Source organism: Aulostomus chinensis, chromosome 2 (genome assembly GCF_037954235.1).
Source record: "Aulostomus chinensis isolate RoL2024-O1b breed Wild chromosome 2, RoL_Achi_v1.0, whole genome shotgun sequence".
NCBI classification, from domain to species: Eukaryota; Metazoa; Chordata; class Actinopteri; order Syngnathiformes; family Aulostomidae; genus Aulostomus; species Aulostomus chinensis.
The window spans coordinates 29849756-29857750 of record NC_141321.1 but is presented as its reverse complement, the minus strand read 5'-3'; positions in this window follow the sequence as shown (position 1 = coordinate 29857750).

Sequence of the window (7995 nt, the reverse complement as noted above, 5' to 3'; positions counted from 1 at the left end):
TCTGATGCTCTGCTGATTTTCGAGTCTCCGATCCAAGCAAAAACATCCCTAACAAATTACCTCCTCATCTGTGTGGTGAAATGTCAAGCTTTTAGCACCACTCCGCCTGTACCCCGAAGATGAAGAACGCTTCAGTTACGAGGCCAGCAGAGTTTTTTCTTTCTGTGGAAGTCAAAGGTCACATGGTGCTCTGACAAAGTGCCAGCAACTTAATTAGTCAGGAAGTGCTTCAACAAATATTTGACACATCTTGAAGTAACAAAGTAAAACAGATGTAATCGGAGCGGGACCAGAAGTATTCATTCCCGCTTGTCTTTCAGGCTACAACTTCTCTCACACCATCTCCACCTACACAAAGCATTTCAACGCCATCTCAGAGTCAATATCCATCCATGCGAAGACACCTGAAACCACGATGTCTCAGGGCTGTTCATGCTCACTGGGTGTAAATAGGAAGACGACTGCTCACCCTCTGATGAGTTATAGAAAATTCTCCATCCGAGGAATTTCTTCGCCTGGAACTACAAAATGGTGGAATTGCTACTTTGAAGCAGCTTGAGTGCAAGGTGATGCATAGACTGGAGGAGGTTGTGGAGCAAATACACCGATATGTTTGAGTTGTACCAGGAGCTGATAAACCCGATGAGGAGGCTTTGGTTGGTCCATGGTGTTGCTCATCCACAACAGGGTCAGAAGAGTTTTTAAAGGTCTCTGTTCTCAGGCCTTGAGCAGTGTGGATGTGAGGTGTAAAAGTAGCCAATGTTACGGGTTTTAGCATGGGGGAGTAAATTCAGAATATTCAGCTGTTCTTTTAAAATCACATTCCAGAAATTCAGCGGAGACGGTGTATAGCAAGATGATGTAGAGCATAAGAGGAGAACAAATAGAACATCACTCAGAGAGCCCTGATTTAAAAACAAGAAACCAGCTGAGATTAGCATGAGAGCTAAAACCAGGCTTCTCCAGTGTGACCTGGGCCTGAGAAGGAGAGTGTTTGAGATTGATCCGGCCCGCTGCAGCCCCAGAGAGGCCGTGGGATCCATCTGCTTCATTCCAGCTGCGGCGCTGCACACGCGTTGGAAGTCCACGGATTAAAAGGAGATCAGTTACACCAAACATGGCTAACAAATGGCAGATGTTGTGAAATTCATTATCCTCTGTCACAGCAGAGGGGCTGAAGGGACCCAGAGATTGTTTTCACATGAAAGCAGCATCCCGGCAGAACCATGGGAAACCGCGTCCCACTCCGCAGGCTGGAGGGAACGGAGCTGTTTGGTCTTTCCACATATACAACAAAAATACAAACAACCACAACGTGGAATGATTTATCCGCCTAGTTTGGCTGAACCAGCATTAGAGATCACAAATGTGCTGTTTGGGCGACACTGAACAGACCACTGCGGTCAATTTATTTTTAACATGCTGTAACAATTCAGTTTAGGTTTCTCAATGTTGTAAATTTTTTGTTCTGACTTCCATCACGACTCTCTTAACATACCAGACTGAGAGCCATTCACTGGATCGCTCTGACAAATTCTCCTCAAAACAAAGTAAGGATGATTTTTCCACAATCTGGACTGTTTCGTTGTTGTTTTTTTTTCTGCTTAATTTCTCTACTTAATAGTTTATTTTCCCCCCTAGAAGTGATAATATGAAAATCGTACCATAAAACACAATATTTTGGCCACAAGTCACATCAGCACACGTATTCAGAGCTGCGCAACTTATGAACATTGATAAGTGGGCGGTCCTGAAATAGTAAAGTTTAGTTTGATTTAGTTTACTGGTTTAATTATCAGGGAAACCTAAATGACATAAATCATTACACCAGATTTGACTGGAGAGCTAATTTGCCTCTGCAGTCCCTGGAGAAGAGATACAGACAGTACAACTGTTAGGAACGCACTGTAACAACAAGGACACCAACAATACAACCGTTAAGGACGGACAATTCCGATTATTCCAAAGAACATCAGATAAAAGAGACGGCGCGGATCTCCAGGTCTGCATGCTGGAGAGCAGTTCGACGGATCTGAGCTGCGTTTCAAGTTAAAAATACCAAACCTTGTGCAGCCACTGAAGTGGGTGGCACTGAATTCAGTTTATTTGCTGCTCTGACTGAGAAAAATGCTGATCACCCAAAAACTATATTCTTAAATTTTAGCTGAGCGCTCCGGACACATCGGCGTCGTCCCTGCAGACTGATTGTGTGAGTGGCGCCGCTGCAGGTTCACGAATTCATCTATGTTCAAGACACTTGAACAATAACACGAGGCTGACTTAAAAAAAATAAATAAATAGAAGAATTTGTTTCCTTGAACTTGAATTGAAAAAAAATTCCGGAGAAAATGTTGAATATAAATGTTCTAGGGATCATTTTCTTTCAGTAAAAGTGCGGGAAAAAAGTGTAACTAGTAAGGAAGGAATTATAACTCTAAAGAATAAATAATGTCATAGGGGATCTTACGTCCTGTTTAGCAGTGGTTTTATTGTATTAACCATAAATAAACCAATTCATGAATGCTTAAAAACTCTTTACCCGGCTGACTCATCAGAAAGTGGAAGTGTTAAATTTACACTCTGCCTTGTGTTCTTCTTTTACTGGCACTTATAACTCCTGCCTTGATGTCTTCTAACAGTCAGTTCAGAAACTTTCACATTAGTAGAAATTTCAAAAGATATTGTTGGGGCTTGGTAGCTCTGACACGAAGATAAATGTTATATGACACCGGTTTGAACTATAGAATTTGAACACTGTACTCGCTGTAATTGACTTTTGGTAATTTCATCACATTGAATGCCTGTGACACATGCAAATGAACAACTTCTCCTCTTATGGAAGGCTGTGAGAACGCGGCGTGAAGTTTGGTCATAGAAGTATATTCTTTTTACTAGAAGTTGTCAGAGCGCCGCTCAGAAATGACAGATGAAATGTTTGGGGTCATTACAACTGTCAACGCAGAACGGGTTTGAAGATGTAACCAGCCATCACCAGTAAGTCAGACAGAAACATCAAAGGGAGGAAGCCAATCATTCTGCCTCAGTGATTTTCTCCCGCCTGCCAGTCTGTCACGGCAACATCTTTGAGCATCAATCACTCATCCCAGTCAAAGCCTGATGTCGATGCTGACTATTTTTATCTGCAACCAAAAACCTTGTCTGGCTTTAATTTTCAATTTTTGCAGCTCAGTGCTGTCACCGTGATGCTCCAACCACCAACGCTGTTGATATTTGGTTGAATGTAGATTGTGATGTTAGCCGAGCGCGGTCTCTTACGTTTCCAGCGCGTCTTCGCGCGTCATTTTGGTGGAGAATAGCGGCGAAAGCGGATATGTCGGTGTGTTTTTACTGGTGGGGAGTGGTGTTCTTAACTGACATCTTTACCCTCCAAATGTCACGGTGTTTGCATCCATTTTGTGGAATACGAACATGCAGATATTGATTTTCTGTCCCATGTCCAGCATCTTTCTGTAGTTAATTTGATGTCTGGTGCCAGCTGGAAAGACGAAGGTCGATCTCATGGTCAGTCTCCAAACAAACGGAATCATTTGTATTTATTTCTAAAAAAACAAACAAAAAACAAACAGACAAAAAAAAAAACCAACAACAGTTATTTGAATTCCCTCAACTTCATCTTATAAAGATATGTGAAATGAACACAACCTCTGACCCCCCCCCCCCCCCCCCAAGCATGACATGGTGGTGGCACACAAACAAAATGTATGAATATGTGTCAGCACCACAGAAACAATAATACAACAGTAAATTAGAACTCGGTTGTTGTGGTCGAGACACAAAATCTGTTTAAAAAAAAAAAACCTCTATGTTGTTGTCTATGTAATTTAATTGTTGTTATCGACAACAGCTTGAAATTAAATACATTGTATTTTATGACGTGTCAGTGTGGTTAAGGTCTGGTCAGGGTTAGGAACAGAGAATAGTTGAGGTTTGGAAAGTACTGACCTGGTGCCGCAGGGAGCTGAAACCCACACAATCACACAACAGCTGGTTAGCTTAGCGCCGTGAATGGTAGAGGGTGCGGGGGGTGTTAGCATTGCTTTGGGAGAAAAAAAGTCACCTATCAAATCTATTTTTCTGTGCATAAACAGAAGGAGGGTTGTGCATGACATCGGTTGTCTGAACTGCTTTGGCCAGTAAAACAACACTAATCATCTCTGACGATTTCCTCTGGATGAAATGAACCTCATCTATGTGCCGGTTTTCTGACTGATGTATGCTAACGCTTCCCACTCACTAGCATTCATAATGCTAAGCTAACTAGCGGTCAGCTGGTCGCAGTGGGTCTCAGTTCCCCACACAGAGGAGAGAGGCGGTGTCCAGCCTCTTGTCTGGCTCTGGGGAGGACGACCAAACGATCTAAATCCTAATAACGTGGCCATGTTTCTTTGAGAGGCCATGGCGGAGCTCACCCTGGTTGTTTTGAACGAGTTCCATGTGAAATTGCATGAAACACGAGGATGCGACAGCCAGCACCTTTGGGCCTTCAGGACGCCCTGTTGGAGTTACTGAACGCGCTCTTGCTACCATCTGCATCTCCACATGTTCGTCGCAGCCATCTTTGATCCAATTACTCTGATGTATTTTTCATCGGGCTTGCTTAATGTTTTTGTATACTAACGTCACTCTCTGCTTTAAGGTACTTAATGTATTATTCTGTTTCTGAAAACGCAATTATAATGGAGGATTTTTTTTTCTTCAAAGGAGGCTGGTCTGATGTGTGATTCTATGGGGGATGCCAGTGGGAAGAGAGTGTGTTTTCATGGAGAATTGTATGCGTGTGTGTGTGTGTGTGTGTGACAGTAAAAGAAAGGTGTGTGTATGTGTGTGTGGAGGATGGTGGGTGACCACTGATTTCTGTCAATCTGAGCCTTTATTCTCCCCGAGCCTCTGAAGACAGGGGTCCTGGGGTGGGAAAAATACACAGGGGAGAGCGGTTCAAAGCACGCGAGCTTGGTGACGATCCTGCGTCAGATCCTCATCCGTTTGAAAAGTTCATATAAACTGAACGAAAGCCGCTGGGACAGGGTCTTTGCAAACTCAATGAGAGTTTATCATCTCAATACAGGGAGAGGCGCTGCTTGAGGTGGAAACGCACTGCCTGTAATATCGCTCTCCTTCAGAGGCTTATCAGAAACCCCTCCTTCCTCCAGAAACGGATAAATCAGGGTCCTTATAAATGAGGCATCTCAGAACAGTGGCTGTTGTCCCTCTTAGCCTGTAGCCCCAAGAAAACAACTCCTGTTTGTGACGGCGACAGAACCGCCAATCGCAATCACACGCGTTTTCTCGATTTTTACACTTTAGGCCAGAGGAAGTTGCATTTACCTCAATTATCTCATGATCAATGTATCTATTTGAGACCCAAAGGCCATCGAATTTCCTTTTTAAACAGTTTTTAAAATCACAGGTGGTAAAAGTACACAATTCATTACTCAAGATTCATTACTAGAAGCGCGTTTACTGAGAGTGAAAGAATGAAGTGAAAGAAGAAGTACTCATGCACCCTATTTAGATAAGTAAAATAAAGAAGTATAAGCTCTTAAAAGTGCTGAAAAGTATAGATTATAAAGTATTGTGGCTTTTCTTTGTACACTTTTCAAACGCAGCTTTCAAGCTTCACATTTAAGCTCTGCTCTCCAAACCTGTTACCTTCTTCAAGCTTTCTGACATTTTGCAGAATTCTTCTCTCTTTTATACATTTTTGTGTTGTGAAACAATTTGTCTGCCTCTTTAAACTCTTGCCTGTTTCTCTCGTTACTTATTTTATGCCATTTTTTATTTTTTTTTTATAAACAGCCAGGCATCAAAACTAATCGTGGAGCGTGGTTTTTAAGAATGTAAAGAAAAGAAAGGACAGATGTTCGTGTTAAAATGTGGTGAGTAAAAGCAAAATGTTGTCAGAAAAATGTAGGTGCCTGAAAAATTACTTAACTACAGTACAATGCAAAGTATTTATACACTGTTACTTCCCTATCCCTGTCGTCAGAATTGGACAAAAATATTCACTTTGTAATATTTCTCTGTGATCATCAACTTTCTTGTTAAATATACCGAGTCGCCGGCGGCCGGCTGTTCTGCCGTCACGTCGAGCCGAGACAGACAAACGTACAGTCTCCTCTAAGCTGACAAACAATGAAAACTTTCCCACTGGTTTGGCATAAAACGACCTCCATGACAGTGAAATCCAGGACCTTGGAAAAGTGGGAGGAAACCAGCGATGACTGTGAGGGGATGGCGATAATTGTCTGGTTTAGATACTGATGCCCACAGGTACGAGTAATTACGGAGCCCATTATTCCCTCCTGTCTGTGGGTGTGTGTGTTTGTGTGCTGCAGAGGCCAATCATTCAGGCAGGTCCCAGCAGAAGATTACAAAGGTGTGGCTGCTACGCGACTTCCAAATGTGGCACATAAAAGACAAAAGTGTGGATCAACAGAGGGTGTCTCAGCCCCATTCCGCTACTTTGCCGTCAGTCTGACAGATGGCATAGGCCTGTCTGAGGCCTTGGCAATGAGGAGTGCAGTGGCTTCAAAGACCCTCTGTAATCTGCAGAGACATCACAGGCTGGGAGAAAGTGACTGTCTCCCAGACACCCACCCTTCTAAGAGGGTGAGCGAGGCGCTAATGAAAGGCAGATAAAGGGATCGCAGACACACACAGAGACTCATGAAAAAAAGAGAGAGCGAGAGAGAAAACATCAGGTAGGCTCGCCTTTTTGCTTTGCCTTTCTTTTCCTTTTAAAGAATCTACAGATAAATGGTCTCGTCAGTCCTTTTGTATCCTCTGAAAAACAGCAACAGACAGATAATTTTCAAAGCTCTCCTCCCCCACTGAGCGTGACTCAATTCAGACTAAATGGTCAGCGCTGAGTATGGGGTAAAGTTAGCAATGATGGAGGAAGGATGATGAAGATTGTGCTTTTTGTGTGTGTGTGTGTGTGTGTGTGCGTGTGTGTTGGAAATGCCACCGGGTTCCTTGTGTTTTTTGGTGGCTTTGATGTGCCAGTCAGGCCTGGCGCCCGCTGTCAGCTTCCGCATTTATCAGAGGAACTTAGTTCTTTGTTTCACCTTGCTGCATTCACTCATTTACAGAAAGGAGCCACATCCCTTCATTTGGACTAATCAGTTCTTCTTTAGGTGACATCTCAGCGCGCTGCAGGTTAACGTCTCTTTCTACGCAACACCGATGCTCCACAGCAACATTTTCAAAAGTCCTTTCATTTTGTAGAACTGCAGGCTGACGTCAAGCTGTACATAACCGAGCTAAGCAGAGACACACTTCTGAAGAGTTCACAATAAAAAAAAAGAAGGAAAAACAGTTATTTTCTTGTGGGAGGAAAAAGCACAAACCTTTTCTACAGTTGTGGATCCGTCTGATTCCTAATGTTCTACATGACTGACAGTATGATGGGGACTACGGACAGCCTGCAGGTCCCTGGAGGGACTCACATGCTCACTGGAGGCAGTACAGAGGACGGACGGGTTCAGTGGAGCAAGCCTGGGTCAGTTATAGTCAGCAGGCCCCCACTCAGCTCCAGACTCAGGGGATTTGTTAGCTCCTCTCACGGTAACCCGACCGCTCTTCCTTTCGACACATTCGCCTTTTGTTTCTGACGAACCGCTGGACTGTGCAGGCCTGTCAAAGATGGTAATGGCGCGTTTTCAGGAAATACACACAGCCCCACATTACCCACCCATTTCAGAGTGTAAAGCCAAAATACAATCCTGCCCTGCGTCTTCAAGACTGGGAGGTGTTTCTAATACTGTCCCAAACCAAGTTCATGAAAATGGGATGTAGCACGTCTCATTACAACCAAGAACAGATCAACAGCAACACACACACTGCCTCCAAAGTGATCATTCACACACACCAGCTGCTTTCTCAAACTGATTCAAATTAAACAGTAAACCTAATGAATGAAATTATCTAATAAATCCAAGTGTACATTGCAGTTAATATCATTGTTGTGTATAT